At 36.5% G+C, this 22626-nt stretch overlaps 1 protein-coding gene across 1 annotated transcript in view; it reads right to left on the bottom strand.

Annotated features, from left to right (window-relative positions):
* The window catches only part of CYYR1 (cysteine and tyrosine rich 1), a 107027-nt gene that overhangs the window by 63666 nt on the left and 20735 nt on the right, over window positions 1-22626 (bottom strand). The window lies entirely within an intron of this gene.

Below are 22626 nucleotides of genomic sequence, written 5' to 3'. Positions count from 1 at the left end.
TCACTTCTTTGATTCTTGGTTTTATTTGTTTCGTTTTCATCTTTAAAGTGGTATATTAACCCTTGAGCTTGCTTCAGGATTCCAGATATCAGAGAAAGATGAAGTCATTCTAAGATTCAGGAACTCCACTTAGAGACAAATCACATGTCCTCCAAATGCTATAGCCCTGTTTATTTTTTAAATCTGCCTGAGTGAAGGCATTCCTCTCTGTCCACAAAATAAGCCAAGAGTTCAAACCCGTCAGTCATAATGAATTAGGTAATGAAGTAAGTTGACCCCTTCAGTAAAGAAGCTCTGGACTCTTCTATTTTTCTTTCTTGCAAATATTGTGTTTATGACATGAATGAAGTAGGGGAAAGGCTGCCCTCCTGTAACTTTATTCTGCCCAGGAAACATATAAAAGGTTATTTGGACATTTGAAGCAAATTAGAGCCAGAGCAAAGGCCAAAAGCATGGCCAGTTTCCTACTTTCCTTTGTCCACAGGCCAAAACATTACCAAAATAAGTAGGCCCGTCAATAAACTGGGGCTTGGAATTTGAAATTAGCAAGCACAATTTCTAAAATATTATGGTGTTTTATTTTGTTTTTTCAGGCATGAAGTTGTGTGAGCTCAGTATATTTTAATTATGTAAAATAACCCAATTTACATAACCAATTAAAGTCAAACCACTTTTATTTTTTCTCAATGCATGTTGTATAAACCTCGAAGGTCAGAAAGTCAACCAAAAAGGAGTACCTAGTACAGAGCTCTTTATATCAGCCACGAATCTAGAAATCTTTCCTTTTATGGACAGTTACTTGATTGTTGAATAGTTCTGTTTTCATCAAGTAAAGCTGGCCTACGTTGAAATTCCATTTCATTGCTGCTTCTGTACATTTCTTTTATTTTGCATGAATATGGCCAGATGAATCATACATAAAGAAAGCTCAGCTCCTCCAGAACACTGCTATTTTACAAAGAGCTCTGCTGCCAAATTCAAAGCTAAATTCAGGTTTTAGGTATCAGAATCTTTTTATAGGTCCCAGGAGAATTTTTTTTTTTTTTTTCAAATAAAACAGCTCAGCGATCAGAGGTTCTGTTCACCTGTTGTGTTCTCCAGAAATATGGTATTCTACAAAATCTGAGATAATGAAGGTTAAGACATTATTATTACCCTTTTAAAAAAAGCTCAAAGGAATGAACTGTTTCCTGAAAATATCACATGGAAACTTCAAGAAATAAATTCTAGAAATTCTGCTTAAAAAGAGGTAAAGGAAAAACTTAAAAATCTGAAAATGTTCTGATAGAAATCTAGTTAACTATCAGTCAAAAAGTAGCTATTTTGGTAGAATAGAAATATATCTATTTTATGCTAAAATATCATTTTGTTAGTAACTTTCTGCTTTTAGCTCAAAAGGTTTGCATTGAAAGCCTTTGGTTTCTTTTTCGAAATTCCTGTTAAATATTTTCCAGAAATCTGTTGATGCAACTTCGGAAAGACTCTAAAATGAGGAAAAAATGAACATAACATGTACGATTCAGTTCAATCTACTGGGATGGTACCATTTAATAAGAGAGAAGCAATTTCCTAATTGGAAATCAATTTGACCTGTTATTGAGGAGCTTGGTTACTGATGATCTGTGGCCATCAGACAAAGAAAGTGTTCAAGAGAAGGAAGAGCATTCAAGTAAATCTCTTCTGAGCCTTTTCAACAAAGGTTTTCTGGGACTGGCAGGCTAACACCATAAAGTTTTGTTGGTTTGTATCTATTTCAGATACCCAGTCCATTATTGACAGCAAACAAAGAGACATAGTAAAATAAAATAAGTATTGAGTTCTTCCTCTCTGTACTCTACAAAAAGATACTTTACATATTTATTTCTCACAACAATCTGATAGTTGTATATTGTCATTGCCACTTAACATATGAAGAAAGTATGGCTCAGAGGTGTTTACCAACTTGCTTAAGATCCCCAGGTTAGTAAGAGCAGAGGAGGTGATTTGAATAGAAGTATGCTTAGTTCAAAGCCCATTCTTTGTCTATCACATCAGATTTTGTTACATATGTTTCACATATGGAATTAATGAGTGTCATGCATTACATTTGTAAAGCATAGCGTTTATGAAGAAAATAGGTAACCACAATTTTTATTTAAACCTTAAAATACAAATGATGGCTCTTGGCTTTGCCTAAAATGGATTAAACCTATACAAAACATGGTTTGGCTGATCCAGCAGCAGCCCTAGCATGGGTTAGGAATAAGTGCACACTACTGTAGAGTTGGAGGCTGGCTAGACCAAGAAAGAATATGGTACATAGAGACCCAGATCCTGAAGGCTCAGGAAAACACAGTTTGCAACAGTTAGGAACAATATCACCAGTCTCTATTTTACCTAATTTAAAATTATCAGCTGCAGGTAATGTTGTTTTTTGACAGAGGTCACTGTGGTTCACTGTTTGTTGGATTTTATCTTATTAAGCCCTTAGGTTGCTTGCAAGAATGATTGAGGAACAGAAGTATATTTGGAGTCCTTATGAAGGAGTTAGCCCTTAGGCCTTTGGTAATAACGGATCTTCAAACTATAGGAGGGGTGCCTGGCTGGCTCCGTGGGTAGGGCATGTGATTCTTGATCTCGGAGTTGTGGGTTTGATCCCCACACTGGAGGTAGAGATTACATAAAAAAATAAAAAAATATTTAAAGATTTGCCTTTCTTGAGAGTGAGAGAGAGAGAGAGAGCACACAAGCAGTGGGGAGGACTAGAGGGAGCAGCAGGTTCCCCGCTGAGCAGGGAGCCCATTGCAGGACACAGTCCAAGGACCCTGAGATCATGACCTGAGCTGAAGGCAGATGCTTAACCCACTGAGCCACCCAAGTGACCCCCAAAGTAAAATCTTTATAAAAAATAGAGGAAACAAAGGATCTTTGAAAGCTCCTTTCCCTTTTTAAAATTATTTTTTATAGAAGTATAGTTGACACACAATGTTACATCAGTTTCAAGTGTACAACATAGTGATTCAACTTCTCTCTCACCAAGAGGGTAGCTACCCACTGTCATCATGCAATGATATCACAAAACCATTGACTATATTCCCTGTGTTGTACCATTCATCCTTTTGACTTATTCATTCCATAACTAGAAGTCTGTATCTCCCACTGCCCTTCAGCCATTTTGCCCATCCCCCACTGCTTCTCCTCTGGCAACCACCAGTTTGTTGTCTGTAGGTATGGGCCTGTTTTTGCTTTTGGTTTCTTTGTTCATTTGTTCATTTGTTGGTTTGTTTGTTCATTTTTATAAAATCCACATATGAGTGATATCATATGGTGTTTGTCTTCTTTGTCTGACCTGTTTTACTTAACTTTATACCCTAGGTCCATCCATGTTGTTGCAAATGGCAAGATCTCATTCATTTTTATGGCTGAGTAATATTCCACTGCATGTATGTACCACATCTTTATCCATTCATCTATCTATGGACACTTAGGTTGCTTACATATCCTGGCTATTGTAAATAATGCTGCAGTAAACATAAGGGTGAATATATCTTTTCAAATAAGTGTTTTCATTTTCTTTGGGCAAATACCCATGATGGCTCCTTTCTGGATAATTTTATGTTATTGTACCAAATCCATCTTTTCTAGCGATAACTGATAAATTGTGGAGCAACACTCATAAATATTCTCAGGAATACTGACATGTAAGTACTTAGGGCAGCTCCACAATGATGGTAAATAAATGAACAGTTCTTCCATTGAAGACTAGAACAAACCCACTCTATATCATATGAGGTACACTGTGAAGCTTAGGTTTGTCAGCCTTGCTTGTTTTTGTGTGTTATGAAGCTCATCAGAGCTGAGAAACACTTATGGAATTCAAGCTGTTCACAATCAGCCTGCATGACTGCTTTTTGCCATAATAAAGTTATGTTTTATTAATGGATAAATTTTACTCGAATCTAGAAGTTGAGTGTCCTGTTATTTTGTGCGTTTTCTGTGGAATTCTTGGAATGGTTCTGAGAGCAGAACAACTGCAAAAGTGAAAGTTAGCAAACACTAGTTTATGTAACATAACCAGACAAAGCCACTTACTCTTTCAAGGCAAAAGGTCTAGAAGATTTTGTTAAGAATTCAGGGCTCAAATGTAATTGCTTTAAGACTGATTCAAGTAATATAAAATTCTGTATCAAATTCTAAATACACGCAGCTTCAAGTACCTATGTTAGGCTACTCACCAGTATTTCTAGCACTATGTCAGTATTTGTCTCAAATCAGTTTAAGGAATTTGTCAACCAGAATCTCAAAATAATGACCTTGCAAAATACTTTGTCAATATTCCACTAATATCACTATGATGTATTGTCATCTGCTTATTGGTTGTCTGATTTCTCCATTACAACTCTTTGAAGGCAGCAATCGTGTGTTATTTCTTTGTATGCTCAGGCACTAGCAGAATTCTTTTACATGACAGGGGCTTAATAAAGGGCTAATGTTAAATGAGTAAATCAATGAATATGAGTTACAGCTTTCTCATTCCATTACACTCAGCTTCAGAGTCTTCAGAGTCGGTGGCCATTCACTGCATCTCTACTATGTGTTAATGCACTGGATATTGTCTTACCCCTCTTGACCCACCTTCCACCCTCCCCCATCTGGCTCAGTGGTCAGGAGTGTTGACCCATAACAACTGCATCAACAGACCAACTTGCCTTCTGACTTCGGTGCCCCTGGGTTTGGGCACCAAAAGCCGAGTGCAGGAGACTGGAGGTTGAAAGGAAAGGGAGAATTAGCTCTTTGATACTTTGGCTCTGCTTCCAGTCAGTTGCTACCAGGCTGCTGCATACAGCTACTCTCGCTGGATTTGGGTCACTGCTCCCGCTCCTTATCCCTCGGTGTTAGGGATGCTCTCAGCTATTGATAGCCTGGAACACTGCACCATCTTTTGTTGGTTTCTCTAGTCCCTATCTGCACCTTTACAAAGGCTCCTTTTATTAAATGCTCTTCGATTGCTGGTTTGAGTATGCTGTTTCCAGCTGGGACTTTTGGTACCATGATAACCATTTGCATAAATCTTGAGTAATTAATTTTACTCTTTACATTTGCAAGGAAAATAGTACTGTTCCCATTCTACAGAATGGCTGTGATAGAAATACACCTTACCTGAAACTTCTACTGTTTTCATTCACTCATTCATCCTTTGTTCATTTTGTTTCCCATAAGTCATTGGAAATTTTGTCTATTGACATTGCAATTGCTAGATGCAATTCCTGCTGAAAGCAGAGTGGCACAGAGACAACATGACTCAAAAGGAGTATCTCTTTTGGATAAAAGAATAAACTAGTGTAAAGGAGCTTTTTGCTGAGTGTGGGCAAAAAAAAAGGGGGGGGGAGAGGAGGAAAGTTATAAAAGGATAAACGAAGAAGGCTCAGCTCAGAATACTTTTGCCTTTATAACGAACTGTACCATGGAAGGTTTGCTCATTCTATTCATTTGGGTGGAGAGAGGCAGGCTTATGAGACTTTTACTATGGCTATAGAGGGAAGTCAATGACTTTTAAATCAGGTTTTGTTATAGCTCCCTCTAAAATTTAAAAGGCTCTCTAATTTCATTTGTTTTATACACAGTGCCAGCATTCTGAGGGTTCTTCTTGCATGTACTACCATGATAGATCAGTGGGCACTCTCACATCCCACTCCCCGAGGGTTGCCTCAGTTTCTCTATTAAGCTCTAGAGTTAAGTGAATCCTGAAGTACTCCCGTTGGAAGGTATTTGTAGCTTGTCTATCTAATAGACCACCAGTGAGTTTGTAGGTCTCATTAAGAAAGGTCACTTGAGACTTAAGTTTCCAGAGAAGCATGAGAGAGAAGGGAAGATATATTGTTGAAAGCTACACAGGCACTAAGGTCTACTTTTCTATGAGATGCTTCATTATACTCTTAACAAATGTGTGTGTGTGTGTGTGTGTGTGTGTGTGTGTATGATCTATATGAATTCAGAAATAGTGTACATTACCAAAGGAAGGCAATATCAAATTATAGCATTTCAAAGTAAGGGATGGCAGGAACCTCAGACTTTTTTTGGAAGGTGTAAGTCACCTTACTTAGTATATTTTAAACACCATTTCCCCCACACTTCTGAGGCTTTCCTTTTAGAAAAGCATGGCAGGAGTTGCCCTAATGTGATTAGAAAGGGCCTGAAGCTTTACTTTTAAAATTCAATACTTAGGTAGAAAGAAAATGATAACTTTTCCCCTTTGATTTTTAGTCGCTATTTTTATAACACTAGCAGCCCTGAGACATGGGAATGGAAATGTACCTGCTTCCTGATGTTACCCGAGCACCACTAAAACTACAGCCCTTTAACCGGCTCTGTTCTCATCTGTGCTTTCATCTTTATTTCTGCATTCCCCCGGTATATCATTTCTATGTTCTCCAGACTTATTCTCGGCTTTCTTGATGCTACATTTGCTTGTTTCTTTGTTCAATGAATATTTATTGAGCACCTACTGTGGCCCAGCCAAAGATCCTACACTCAAAGAGTCAAGCAAAAGAGCCAAGAATTTGTAAACACTGATCATTGTAAACACTTATGATGGAAAAATACAAATGTAGGAGCAGAAAGCCAGGGAACCTTACCTGTGTGGATTCAGAGAAATTTTCCTAGGGAAATGATGTGATGGATGAGCACATTAATTGATTAATTGAAGAGTACAGGAAAAAGTCTAGGGGCAGTTTATCAGATAGAAAGAATAGTATATGGAGGGACTCAGAGACTGTATGGGGCTGGAATCAGGTATGACTATATGCAGTAAGCACTTGACTTAAAACTATTGAGCTCCAGCTAACTTATTCATGAGATCAAGGCTCAGCTATTAAAAGGTGTGAGGTGGCTTCCCTATACTATTCTTCTGTGTGGCCTTCCCCCTTTATATATTTATTTTATTTTTTAAAGATTTTTATTTATTCATGAGAGACACACAGAGAGAGGCAGAGACATAAGCAGAGGGAGAGCAAGCACGAGCCAGCGCGAGGTGGGGGGCGGGGAGGCAAGAGGAAGGGGCAGAGGAAGAGGGAGAGGGACAAGCAGATTCCCTGGTGAGCCGGAGCCTGGAAGTGGCCTGATCCCAGGACCCTGAGATCACGACCTGAGCCCAAGTTGGAGGCTTCACTGACTGAACCACTCAGGTGCCCCAAAGCTATCTTAATTGAGTTGCCAAGAACTCCTTCCCATTCTTTGTTTCTTGGCATGTGTAGTGTCTGGTCTTGTTTTTATAGATGCAAATGGTCTCTTAGTTCTCTTAAATGTTAATTATGATGTTGTTTTCATGTGTTTACTTTCTCACCACTGAGTTCCTCTCCCTTCTCTGTTTCTTATTTGACTCTATTTTGTTTTGTTCTGGCTCTATCTTTCATAGTAGAGGCTGTCCTCTAATGTCTAGTCTTCCTTAGCTATTAAATCATATTTAAAAGTGAGGCCCCAAATGAACCAGACTGAGGAGCATAAGTGTAACTTCTCAATCTGTGAGTCTCACTGTAGTGTTGCTACTATGAGATCAGTCATCCAGTTGGGGGAAACTCCACAGGCCTGTATCCACAGTTTGGAGGTTCTTAACTTATCTTGTGCCACGGCAGTCTGGTAAAGTCTTGTAGACCCTATTTTAGAATGTTTTTAAATGCATGAAAAAAATTATAGCAAAGTATTAAAAATTAAATTTGTGAAACAATAAAATCTGCTTATTGTAATATGGGACACAGTAATAGTAATGCATCCTATCATAAGCTTTAGTGTTGTATCTAATAACTATTGAAATAATAATGAGTGCAAATACTATTTCAAGATATAAGCAATGACTAATGTGATAAAAGAAATTACCATGATTCTTATTGGTGACAAAGTCATAGGTACTGCTAATATTACAAGGGTTTGTTACCTATATTCAAAAATGATAGAGATGCTAATTTTCAGAGGTTAGGGGAAACAAAAAAGGAATTATTCTCATTCAAGTTCACAGACCCTCTGGTTAAAAATCCTATCATAGGTCTATACTTTTGCAAGGATCAATTTTCTTTCAGAAGACAGTTCACCAATCTCCAACCTCAAGTATGTATGCCTGGCTGCAGGCCTTTCCAGAGCCATGCAGGGAATAAATCTCTCTTCAGTGGGAAGATTTTCCCATAATCCCTCTGATTTCAGCATAGTAACTCACCCTCCAACCTCAACTATTCTTGCTGTCTCCATAACCAGAGGCTATCTGATAAAACCTCTCTAAAAACAGACCCCAGGTTTTCTCTTGATGGAGCCAGGGTGGAGAGGGAAGATGGGAAGTCTAACTTCTCTTTTAAAGATGTTCAGTCCACACTCCAGTTTTCAGCCTCATCTTTTTGCACTCTTACCTGGCAAACAACAGATCATACAGTATCTGAGGATTCTCATAGTTTTATGGGAAAATGACTGGCTTTCTGGCTTGCTGCTTCAACAGACTCAGATCACTGCATTCTCTAGTCTAAAGGAGTTAATAGTGGTTAAACTATTTCCCAGATTTCAAAAAGTTACTTTGTTGTGTGCTGTCTTCTTTTTGTCCTTGCGATTTTTTTCTCTTAATTCCTTTACTGTCATTGCTTTGTGAGGCTTCAGGAGGAAGTTCAGATAGACATTTGCATTCAGCCTATGCTGTTTAACCAGAGCTTTGATGCATTCATAAATTCATAAGTAGCATTTTATTATGTCTGGGATTCACATCTTTTCTTTCTGTTCATAATAGCAAATCTCCTTCTCTCTGATTTAATATAAAAGTGAGACAACAAGGTTGATATGCAATGCCACTTTAAGAGAGACATCTACTTTGTGTTTTAAGGAAATCATTTCTTAAAAGAAATTTTCTTAGACTCTCCCTAATTGTTTTTAGCATCTCTGCTTAGAATACTAGACTAAGTTTCTCAAAGTCAACAACCAGTGATGTGGACACTTTTTTCTTCTGGTGCAATGGTAAAAGTGGAGTAGTTCCTATGGGTACAATCCTATCGCAGGTAACAACTGAATTCGTGGTCAATGTAAAAAACAACTCCCTAAAGTCACTGGAGAGATACCAAAAGCAGGGAATTGGAAGAGAGCCATGACTTGGAAGAAGAAGATGGGACTGGGTGAGTTTCCTGTTGATCAGACTTTTGTCCCAGTCTGATTAATCAGATTTACTAAATCTTGGATAGAAATCCTTTCAGTGTGCTAGTTTTAAGAATAAGAGGACAGAGTTTAGGACTGTCAAAGTAGATGGAAAATGAGGGAGGAAATCAGGGAAAGGAGAAACTCTGGGGCAAGGGGGAGGGGGAACGTCAAATTGTGCACATAAATTCTAAGAAAATCTCAGGATGGCATGTGAACTATGTGTGCATGTAACTGTGAGCAGCCCTGAGGCTAAAGGAATTGAAGAGAGATTTTAGCAGCTACCTACTGCAGAAGAGATAAAGACTAGGACTTGAGAGAACAAATAAACACTTGAGGAAATAACAGAATTCAATTTCTACTATGTATTTTTCACAATGTTCAGGACACATCGCAAGTTATTAGATACATAATCAAGAGGAAAGGCAATTGAAGAAACTGATCCTGAGGTGATCCAGATGCCAGAATTAGAGAACAAGAATTTTAATTTAGCTATTATAAGCATGCTCAAGGATATAAAGGAAAATATATTTGTGATGAGTGGGTAAACAAAAAATCTCAACAGAGAAACAGTAACTATAAAATAGTAACTATAACTAGTAACTATAGTTACTATAGTAACTATAAAACAAAAAATCTCAACAGAGAAATAGTAACTATAAAAACAGAGAACAAGAATTTTAATTTAGCCATTATAAGCATCCTCAAGGATATAAAGGAAAATATATTTGTGATGAGTGGGTAAACAAAAAAATCTCAACAGAGAAATAGTAACTATAAAATAGTAACTATAAAATAGTCAAATGGAAATTCTAGAAATGAAAAATACAGTATCTAAAACAAAATGTCATTGGATAAGATTAACACCATGTTGGAAATAAAAGAAGAGTCAGTGACTTGATCATGCAATCAAAATTATACAATATGGAGAAAAGGAGGGAAAATGATAGAAAAAAATAGAGTCTCAGTTATTAGTAGGACTTATCAAAAAAGCAAATACATACGGAGCTGTAGAAGATGAGGACAGAACTGGGCAAACCCAACATTTGAAGAAAGAATGAAGAAAAGTGTCCAAGATTTCACAGATTTTAAAAAGTGCAGAGAACAATATGTGATATACATAGAAAAAAAAACATGGAAAAGTGACAGTTAAACTAATTAAAACAAAAGATAAAAAGAATCTTAAACATTTCCAGAGAAAAAAGAGACATTACGTATACAGGACAAAAATACAAGTTTCCAATGACTTCTCAGCAGAAACACTGAAGGCCAAAGTATAGTAGAATGGCTTCTTTAAAGTATCAAATGAAAACAACAAATTGCTAACCCAGCATTCTACATGGAGGAAAAATAACTTTCAGAAATAAAGGTGAAATGGAGGCATTTTCAGATGAACAAAACCAAAGATAATTCTCCAGCAGACTTTCCCTTTAAGAAAAGATAAAGAAAGCTCTGCAAATCCACGGGAAATGATTCCAGATAAAAACTCAGATCCTAATTTAAAAAATATATGTATGGGGGTGCCTGGGTGGTTCAGCTGGTTAAGCATCTAACTCTTGATTTCAGCTCAGGTCATGATCACAGGGTCATGAGATCAAGCCTTGTATCAGGTACTGTGCTGGGCATAGTGCCTGCTTCAGATTCTCTCTCTCTCTCTCTCTCTCCCCCTCTCTCTCTCCCTCTCCCTCTGCCTCTTCATGTCCTGCTCTCTCTCTCTCAATCTTTCTCAAAAAATAAAAAGGAAAATTCATGACTAGTTAAAGTGAAAATCATAGCATGTATAGCTTATGTATTAAACGTGAAAACTACAGCATAAATTACAAAGACTAAAAAGACCTAGAAGACTGCACTAAAACAAAACAAAACAAAAAAATTGCAAAGGGATTAAATTTTATAACAACATTAACTTTCAGTAGATTGAAAAAATTAAATATGTTTTTGTAATCTGCAGAGCATCACTAAGTAACAATACAAAGAGGTAAGCAAAAAAGCCAAAGAGATAATTAAAATAGAATTCTTTTTTTAAAGATTATTTATTTATTGGGATCCCTGGGTGGCACAGCGGTTTAGCACCTGCCTTTGGCCCAGGGCGCGATCCTGGAGACCCAGGATCGAATCCCACGTCGGGCTCCCGGTGCATGGAGCCTGCTTCTCCCTCTGCCTGTGTCTCAGCCTCTCTCTCTCTCTCTCTCTCTCTCTCTCTCTGTGTGTGACTATCATTAAAAAAAAAAAGATTATTTATTTATTTATTCATGAGAGACAGAGAGAGAGGCAGAGACACAGGCAGAGGGAGAAGCAGGCTCCATGCAGGGAGCCTGACGTGGGACTCGATCCCAGGTCTCCAGGATCAGGCCCTGGTCTGAAAGCGGCGCTAAACCTCTGAGCCACCAGGGCTGCCTTTAAAATAGAATTCTAAAAGCAATTTCAATGAACTCAAAAATAATAGGAAAGAGGGAATAGAGGAACACAAAACAAATGGGACAAACAGATAACAAATAGTAAGTAGAGAGACCCAAATGCAATCACATCAACAGTTCCATTAATTAGAAATTAAGTACTCCAATGAAAAGACAGGAATTTTCAGAATAGCTTAAAAAGCATGAAGTATATGTTGTCTACTTGGAAGATACTTTAAACACAAACATTCAGTTAGATGTACCCTAAATTCTAAGACTCACTTAAAAGCAGGGAAGAAAATATATATTTTGAAATTCTAAAAGGTCAACTCATCAGAAGACTTAATAATCAGACATGCAGGGGATCCCTGGGTGGCACAGCGGTTTAGCGCCTGCCTTTGGCCCAGGGCACGATCCTGGAGACCCAGGATCGAATCCCACATCGGGCTCCTGGTGCATGGAGCCTGCTTCTCCCTCTGCCTGTGTCTCTGCCTCTCTCTCTCTCTCTCTGTGTGACTATCATAAAATAAATTTTTAAAAAATTAAAAAAAATAATCAGAAATGCATTTGCACTTACAAACAAAAAGCTTCAAATGAGGCTAAAATCGGCAGTTAAAGGGAGGAATAGACAAATTCACAATTACGGTTAGGATTTTAACAACCATTATCAGCAATTAATAGAACCACAACAGCAAAAAGTCATAAAGGATACAGAGCATCTGAACAGCACTGTCAACTACTTTGAATAATTGGCATTTATGGAACGTGACACCTAACAAGCATGGAATACACCTTCTTCTCAAGTACAAATGGACCGTTCAGCAAAATAGGCCATATTCTGGGCCAAACTCAAATCTTAATAAACTTCACAATGTGAAATATTCCAGAGAATGCTCTCCAACCAAAACAGAACTAAGTTATAAATCAATAATAAAAGCATATTAAGAAAACCTCCAAATATCTGGAATTCAAGAAACACACTTCTATGTAACTGATGAGCCAAGGAGGAGGAGGAGGAGGAGGAGGAGGAGGAGGAGGAGACAAGGAAGAAGAAGAAGAGATAAAGGAAAGTAGAAGAGATTTTCATGTCAGTGATTATGAAAGCTCATATCATTTATGGATGTAACTATACAATGCTTAGAGGAAAACTGACATCTTTAAAATGGTTTTATGAAAAGAAGCAAACTTTAACATCAATGATCTATGCTTCTGACGACTTAAGAAGCTAGGGAAAAAACAACAGTGCAACATAAAATAAATAGGAAAAGATAACTAAGACTAGAAATCAATGAGTTAGAAAACAACATTGAATGTCAACAAAGCCCAAAGTTAAAAGCCCAAGGCATGAAGGGCTACACGAACTCTGGGCAAGGAGACTTTAAGTCCTCTCCAACCGAGAGGACATGACTGAGATTCAGGCCACTGTTCCTCATGTCCCTGGACCATGCTGCCCCAGAAGAAGGAGCTGCCTTCTGCACTTCCTGCTGGCTCAGTTCCCCACCCAAAGCCTTTCTGTGGGGCTTCTACCAGGATCTAAGCCCACGAGGGCTAGGACTGTGTGGCTCTCAGGACCTGGCAGATGTGGCTGCTCAATAAATATGTTGAAAGATCACCCCTGCAAATCTGTCTTCAAAAAATTGTTTTTTTTCTTTGAAAATGTCAGTAACATTGAAAAACTCCTAGATGAGCTAGACTGATTTCATTTTTTTATTTTTATTTTTTAAATATTTTATTTATTTACTCATGAGACTCACACACACACACACACACAGAGAGAGAGAGAGAGAGAGAGAGAGAGAGAGAGAGAGGCAAAGGCAGCAGGAGAAGCAGGACCCATGGAGGGAGCCCAACTTGGAACTTGATCCTGGTTCTCCTGGATCACACCCTGAGCTGAAGGCAGCGCTAAACCACTGAGCCATTGGGGCTGCCCTAGACTGTTTTCAAAAAAGAAAGAGAACAAGGATACAAATTAGCAATACTTAGAATAAAAGAAGGTTTTTCACTAAAAATCCTACAGATATTAAAGGATAAAAGGGAATATTATGAACTTAATAAAATTAAATTTGAAGACTTGGGTGAAATGAATTTTTTAAAATATATAAGTGAAAATAGAAAATTTAAATAGTCCCATAATTATTAAAAATTAAAATTAAAGTCATTATTAAAAACATTTCCCAAAATAGAACTCCAGATTCAGAGGTCTTCACTGATGAATTCCATGTAGCCTTTAAAGAAGAAATAAAGCAATTCCACACAAATTCTTTCAGAAAATAAAGATGGAAAGAACATGTCCTCAGCTGTTTAAGTGACTAGTATAACCCTGAGCACAAAACTAGACGTTCAAGGGAATGAAATTACAGTCCAATTTCCCTCATGAGTATAGATGCAAAAATGTGTAACGAAATCTTTACCAGATTAAAGTCGGAAATGCATACAAAGGATTAAAAAAAATAGTAACTAAGTAGAGATTCTCCCAGGAAAATAAGGGTGGTTTAAAATTTGAAAATCAATATCATTACAAGAAAACTGAACATACAATCATTTCAATAGATGCAAGAAGTATTTGATGAAATTCAACCCACAATCATTAGGAACAGAAGAGTTTCTTCAATCTGACAGAGGATGAATGAAAAGAATTTCAGATGTCATACTTAATGGTTGCTTCACTGTAAGTACTGGAAGAAGGCAAAGATGTAATAATTTCTATTTGATATTTCCTGGGCAATAAGGTAAGAAAAAAAAAGGTATATTCAGATCATAAAGGAAGAAGCAGAACTTTGTTTGCATATGATAATCCTTTAGATAAAAAATTCTAACTACTGGGGTGCCTGGGTGGCTCAGTCAGTTAAGCATCTGCCTTTGGCCTAGGTCATGATCCCAGGGTCCTGGAATCAAGCCCCATGTGGGGCTCTCTGCTCAACGGGGAGCCTACTTCTCTCTCCTTCTGTCCTGTGCTCCCCTCCACTCATACTCTCTCTCTCTAATAAAAAAAATAAAATAATAAAATCTTAAAAAAAGAGAAAAAGATAAAATCTTACTGTACAAAGTAATTACTAGAGGTATTAAGTGAATTTAATGACATAGACAGGATTTATATACATACACTAATTATAGTTTTCTTTACTTTTCTTTTTTCTTTTTTTTTTTTAGTTTTATTTTCTACCAGCAAACAGAAAATAAATTTATTTTTATTTTTTTTTATTTATTTATGATAGTCACAGAGAGAGAGAGAGAGAGAGAGGCAGAGACACAGGCAGAGGGAGAAGCAGGCTCCATGCACCGGGAGCCCGATGTGGGATTCGATCCCGGGTCTCCAGGATCGCGCCCTGGGCCAAAGGCAGGCGCCAAACCGCTGCGCCACCCAGGGATCCCCAGAAAATAAATTTAAAAACAATTCTATGTATTCGAGTGTTAAGAAAAAAGTTACTACTTAGGAATATATTTACAAAGGCAAGGACTGAATCATGTTTACCTGTATTTCCACAGTGATTAGCAGGGTTCTTGGCAAATAATATTTTACAAAATTATAATATGGAAATAATATATTCAATAAAATAAAATTTAATATTTACTAAATATTTGCTGTAGCAGACATTTAAGTTAATGTCTTAAAGTATTAGAGATTGTCTTCCCCCTCATCTAACTGCTATGGAATAAGAGTACCAGATCTCAAAGAACAGCATCCTCATGTCAGGGTCTACACTCTTTTCCTTCCCCACTTGGACCTGAACTGCTTTTGCCTTCCAGCCTAAGTGTGTGTACTAAAGTTGTACTTATGACCCCTGCTCATATACCATTGGCTGTAAGCTAGTCCCATGGTCACACATAGCTGCCAGGAAGGCTAGGAGAGAGATGTAGTTTTTATCCTGGACAGATACGGAGAGATTGGCTATCAGAAGACTATCAGAAGACAATTAGTGGTTTCTGGCACACCAGTCCTAACTTGGCAGATACAGTCAACAATGATTTTAATGACAATATTTTATTGTTCTTTCAGCTAAAACACTTTGAAATCATCAATGCATTTAGAATTCATTTCTAGTAACTCACTCCCTAGAACAAAGAGAAAGTTCTATTCAGCTGCTATATTTATTTAACTGAATTACGTGCAAATTATCACTTTTAATCATCAACATCCTAAAGTATGTACTTATGAGACCAAACTGGTAAATGGAGAACACTTTGAAAACTAAAAGCCAACACTGACCAGGATTTATGGATTACAGGTTAAAACAGAAATCACTGAATAAGATTTATGTCTGATCAAATTATAGATTTTAGCATACTGACTCATAAATCAGTCCCTTGAATCCCAAGGGCAATAAAAGGATTTATAAATCAAAACTTATTTAGGATTTATTAGCTGAATGTCTATCATAAGAATGCAATGTTTATAAATCTCTCTTGACTTACAAAACTAAATTTATAAGCTCTTTGTAGTCAGGGTCCTTCTCTAATGACACTTCTGATGGGTATATATTGTGATGTATGCTGGCAATACTTAGGAGACATTGATTAATGACAGTATCAGAAGGAAAGATAATTTTATTAAAATTGCTTAACATTTAAATAAATTTTGATGGTTAGCTTTATAATTAAAACGCAGCATCTATTTATACATTTTTAATATTATAGATATGAGTTTAAATATTCAAAGAATAAAATAAATTATAATTTGAATACAAAATGACATGAAAAGAATAATTTAGCTAAATGGCAAAGCCATTTCAGAACAAGTTAGATGTTTCAGAAAAACATTTAAAACAAAAGTTCTGGGATACCTGGGTGGCTCAGTGGTTGAGTGCCTGCCTTTGGCCCAAGGTTTGACCCTGGAGCACTGGGATCGAGTCCCACATGGGGTTCCTTGCATGGAGCCTGCTTCTCCTTCTGCCTGTGTCTCTGCCTCTCTCTCTCTCTCTCTCTCTCTCTGTGTCTCTCATGAACAAATAAATAAAATCTTAAAAAAAAATAAAACAAAAGTTCTGTACTATAAATCCTAGTCTGTGTTTAATTCCTAATTCGGCAAATAATTCTATGTTAAAATTATATATTTTATTACAGATATAAGGTATTTGTACTATTTCAAAATATTTTACTTTTAAAGTTGTTTCCTCATTTATCATATCCTGTTTGGGGTTTCCAGATTTGCCTTCTACCTGGTAAAATGATATTCAAGGTAGTCACAAAGGTGGAGCACCTTAGACAAGTGGTTAAGGCTCTAAGTCTTAATATCTCTCAGGTCATGATCTTCTGATCTTTGGGGTCTTGAGACTGAGCCCCACGGCAGTACACTCAGCTCAGAGTCTGCTTGTCCCTCTTCCTCTATTTTTCCCAGTGCTTGTGCTCTCTCTTGCTCTCTCTCTCCAATAAATAAATAAACTATTTTTAAAAATTACAATAAAAAATTCACATAGCTGACTTCTTCACTTGGTTTTATTTCTCTGCTTGAATATCACATCCTTTGGGCCCCTTATCTGTTCATCCCCAACTATCTAGTGTAAAGTATCACCCACATCACTCTCTATTATGCTGATTGATTGATTCATAGAAAGATATCAAGAAGCAAATGGAAGTCTAATTCCAAGATAGCAAAGTTAATGAATGATAGCACAAGTGAACAGTTACATGGTGAAGTTTCTACCTTCTGGTTAACTCGATATTCCTAATGAAGTTAAAGATGGTTTACCTTATTCACTTTTCAATAATGAAAGCTTAAATAGATAATATCAAGTAATTTACATAAGTGCAGGCATTAGGTGTTTTCTTAGGTGTGACATGGCCCTTGCTACTCTCAGATATTAGAGATTTCTAAGACAGAAAACAAAACAAACCAGCAAGAAGTTCTAACTATTAAAACAACATGCAAGTTCAGTAAATATATTAAGAAAATTGTGATCTACTTAGTTCTTACTTCAGAAAAAGGATATTTTTTCTATGGGCTTTAGTTCTCTTGATTTTTCTTAAAATGTAGTTTTAAAAATATAATACAACAGTTTGAAATAAAATAAAAAATAAAAAAATCACTTTAAGAAATCACTTCCTGGGGTGCCTGGGTGGCTCAGTCAGTTGAGCATCAGACTCTAGGTCTTTTGGCTCAGGTCATGATCTCAGAGTTCTGGGATCAGCCTGAGTCAGGCTCTGTGCTCAGTGGGGAGTCTGCCTGAAGTTCTCTCTCTCCTTCTGCACCCTCAGCACCCCCCTAAAATAAATAAATAAATACCTAAAAAATACCACTTCATATTATTGAACAGGTCTGGTTAAATATATTCCCCCTTCTATCCCAAAGTCCAATAATTGTATTGATAATAATAATAATAATAATAATACAATAGCAACTGATGTTTCTGCTATAACATGACATGTATTCCTGGGGGAAAAACCAATTTCTACAATATCATGAATTAAAAATTAAAAATAATAGGACTTATGGGAAAAACGGAGTAGAGACAGACTAGTTAATCAAAACCAGTAGTAGGTCAGTGTTTTCTAGAGTCTGAAGCTTGCAAAATTTTGAAGATCCGTTTAAAGAAAAGACATTTGATTAACTGTCTGACACAACTCAGCAGAATAAATTCCTATCCTATATGTTTTACTACATTTTGTGTCTGATAATTCTTTGAGTTCCTCTTCACATGACAATAATTTTGCAATATATTTTCCTACACAAAGAGAAAGATAATTCAGTCTTTTCTCTAGCATAATGAAACGGGCTGTTTGATCATTTGGGGGAGCCATTCCTATGTAGGAATAACTATCAATAGCTTAATTATATATGGAAGTGACTATGAACCACATAAATATATATACTAACCTTAGACAAAATATAGCCCCAATTCCACTTACCCCCAGCTGGATCCCTAAAATGGTGCAGCCATTCCAAATCCCCTGCGGAAGAAGTAATTGAAATGGAAAGAGATTGTGGTCTTAAAAGAAACAGTGAGAATATCTTACTTTGCAATTGTTACAAAAATGTACTCTCTTAGATGAAATGAAGGGGCCCATACAATAAAAGGATAGCTTCATTAATGCCAAATGGATTCTACTGAGTTTTGAGTGGCAACAATAATGGATGCTCAGGAAATAAGTTGCCCAGCTCAGGGACGAAGTTCACTGTGGCCTAAGGCTGCCTCAGAGGATATTAAAAAGGCACAAAAATAATCAGGAGGAAATGCCAGCTTCCCAGCACTGAAACAATGCAGATGGAAGTGCAATCTGCCAGAAGTCAAGAGCTGAGCAAGGCTGAGGGTACATTTTTCTGGTAGGGAGCCCCATGTACAAGCACTCATTTTTATGTTCCTTAAAACTGAGCAAGAAAGGGTCCAGCCTGTGCAACAATTAAACTAAGGGCTTTTATCCTTTCCTGGTGAAGACTGTACTTATATTCCTACCTTTTTGATTCTCTTTGCCAAGGAAAAATGTTTCAACCAACACAGCTTCCCTATTATACTAATACCATTCCCCGCTTGGCCCATTATCTGTGAGATAACTTATAATAATGGAGAAGAATAGATGGTAGCTAAAAATTACTGAGCACTAGCTGTTGTTCTCAGTGATTCATAAATTAATACTAATTTATTCTTCGTAGCCACCCATGAGACAGATTCTAATGTGATCACCATTTTACAACTCTACTTTTGGTGTAGGTAAATGCTTGGCAACTATGACGGTTGTGGACTTACCAAGAAGTCATGGGTCACCCCCTTCTATTCAGTTACTTTGATCAAACATAAATAAATTTTTGTAGCCCTTTATTTTCACTCCTCCTGAATACATTTACCATAGTAATTTGAAATCAGTCTTTATGTAAGTTTATAGAAAGGTAAAGAAGCTATAGTTCATTATATGATAGTCTGATTCTATTTCTTAATTTGATAATTAAACAGGATAATAGGGAGTCCAAAATGAAATGTGTTTTGGTATAGTTAATTTAGACCAGAGTAGCCCAAAGGCTATTCGTTGCTCAATAAAAATATAGATTTCTGGCTTCATTTTGGACCTACTGAACCCGAATTTCTTGATTAGGTCCTGGGGAAATGTATTTTTAGCAAGCACTCTTAGGTGATTCTCATGCATACTGAAGTCTAGGAACCTTTGACTTAAACTAATGTAAACACTGTGAAACTTCTACTTTCCTATGAACAGACATAATTAATGTCTGGTACTTACAACTGTAAGACATTTAAAAGCTTGGATGTGATATAAGAAACAAAATAAATATATTTTAGATTCCTGTATGCTAGTACATAGGCTTAAAAGTGTTATTTGAAATGATGCGGTACAGCAAAAAAAAAAAAAAAAAAAAAAAAAGCCCTACAAAGTTTTGCAGATCTTTAAATCATACCATCGATTAATTGAAACACCTGGAGGTTAGTCTTCCTAATAGCATAATTTGAAAAGCAGAACAGATTTTGCTGGCTTTGGATAAATCATTTCAGGATAAGCTCTTTTCCCTCATGAACTACTGTCTGCACCAAGAAAGGAATGAATTTTGGGATATTGCAGTTCTTTGTGAAATCGCCTTTCTCACAAATATTTAGATTAGAAGAAAAAAGATCATTCTTCTAAATAGTTTAATGAATTTTTTTAAGTGTATGCACCTAGTTAGGAGAGTCTGCCAGTGATTAGAGTCTTGGTTTTAATATTATATTCTTTTCTCTTCCAAAATTCTCTTCCACATTTCATGAAATAATATATTTCTCTTAATAAACTTAAGTTGAGGGACACCTGGGTGGCTCAGCGGTCAAGTGTCTGCCTTTAGCTCAGGGTGTGATCTGGGAGTCCCAGGATTGAGTCCCACATGGAGCTCTCTGCATGGAGCCTGCTTCTCCCGCTGCCTGTTTCTCTGCCTCTCTCTGTGTCTCTCATGAAAAAATAAATGAAAATCTTTCAAAAAATAAACCTAAGTTGAAATTAACTATTTTAGTCATTTTTATGACAAAATTTAAATATCAACACTCTTAATTTTCTGTTGCTTGTGTCTTTGTCTTCATTCTGTGTCACTTTCAGGACACACTCTCCATCCAGTACATTAATATTTCTATCATCACTGCAACGGGTTTTTGGTGCACTACAAAAAAGCATGTGTAGGCTATGTCCTTAAATATCTCATTTCCCAGTTGAGGTATTTACATATAAAAATGCCACGATTGTCAAGTTTTAGATTGGTTTAGAAGGAAAATAAATCTAAGCTTCCATGGTATTATCTGCAATTCACTGACATGACTCATAATTAAAAATAAAGAAGAAAAAGAACGGGAAAATGCAAGTAATTTCATTTAACCCTCTACGTAAATCAACATGCACACATTCTCCTGTTGTAAGATATATTTCAACAAATAAAATTAGTTTTTTTATTTGCTCTTTATAGTTACCAAATGTCAAAATTTTGAATTTCTCCTTTTAATTGCTTCATCTTCTTGATTGACAGTTTTCTCCTTATTCAATATCACTTTTTATCTCTGGTAACATTTTCTGCTCTGGACTTTGTCTTATATTAACATAGCTATCTAGCTTTCTTTTTGGTTAATGTTTGCATAGTGTATTTTTTTCCTATCCCTTTACTATTTTTTTCTTTTCATGGCTTGATAGCTCATTTTTTTCCTCCTCCCCAGCTTTATTAAGGTATAATTAATTTAAAATTTTGTGTATATAGAGTATAGAACTTGATTATTCATTGCACGCATACATTGTAAAATAATCATGACAATCAAGGTAGTTAGCATACTCATCACCTCACAGTTACCTGTTTTCCCCCCTTGTGTGTTAAGAAAAATTTAATATCTCTGCTCTTAGCAAATTTCAATTACACAATGTAGTACAGCTAACTATAGTCGCATTGTTTTACTTTAAATCTCCAGAACTTATTCATCTTACGTAACTAAAACTTTGTACCTCTTAACCAACATCTCCCCATTTTTCCCTCCTCCCACCCTTTTAACCTATTTATGTCCTTGTAGTTGAAGTGAGTATCATGTGGATAGGAAAAATTTCTGTCGGTTAAAAACAATCCATTCTTTGTCCTTTAGTTGATGCGTCTTGACCACTAATATAATCATTAATATGTTTGGTCTGTCATTTATTATTTACTTTCTGTTTGATTTCTTTGTGTTTCATTCCCCTCATCATTCCCCTTCCCTGCCTGCGTTTAGCTACATGGTACTGTAGGTTTTTCAGGATTTTTTTTTTTTTTTTGCGGTTGTGTATTTTTTTTTTTTAATTTTTCTTTTTAGTGAATGCTCTAAGGATCACAGAACACATACGTCTCATCATTACAGAGAATCACTTTTATACCATCTTAGAGATCTCTTTACTTTCTCTTCTCTATGGAGGTATGTATCACATCAACCTCAACTGAAAACACTAACATAATTTATATGTTTCTACACCCAACAGTCTAACATATTTTAAAGAACTCAAAAGGGGAAAGGGGGCTATTATATTTACACAAATATATGCCAATTTTGTACTCTTATTTCCTTCCTGATATTACAGATCTCTTTTTGGCATCATTTGCCTTCTTTCTGAAAAATTTCTTTAGCAATCCTTTAGATCAATAGATCAAGACTGCTTGCTAAATTTTTTTTTTTTTTTTTTTTGGTTTGAGAATGTCTTTTTTTCCCACTGTTGTTCCTGAAGGATATTCTTGCTGGTTATAGAAGTCTGGACTACCCATTCTTTTCTTTCACCACATAAACAATGTGCCACGTCTCTGTCCAGTTTCTGATGACAAATGTGGACTCATTCAAGTCATAGCTTTTCAGTGGGTGATCTGTTGCTTATTTTTACCTGCTTCCAAGATGCTTTTCTTTCATTCCCAGTAGTTGATTATGATGTGTCTGGGTATGGAAATCTTTAAGTCGATCCTTTGGGGAGTTTATTGAACTTCTTGCATTTAGTTTCTCTCTGCGAAACTTGTGAAGTTTTAAATGGTTTCTCCTCTCTTATGGGTCTTGGTGACATCAAAGCTAGACTTTTCCCTGAGGCTTACTCCTTCCTTCTTTCCTTCCTTCCTTCCTTCCTTCCTTTCTTCCTTCCTTCCTTCCTTCTTTCCTTCTTCTTTTTTCTTTCTTTCTTTCTTTCTTTCTTTCTTTCT

This window comes from Vulpes vulpes, chromosome 15 (genome assembly GCF_048418805.1).
Source record: "Vulpes vulpes isolate BD-2025 chromosome 15, VulVul3, whole genome shotgun sequence".
Classification (NCBI taxonomy): domain Eukaryota; kingdom Metazoa; phylum Chordata; class Mammalia; order Carnivora; family Canidae; genus Vulpes; species Vulpes vulpes.
This window is presented reverse-complemented; position numbering and strand designations above follow the sequence as displayed.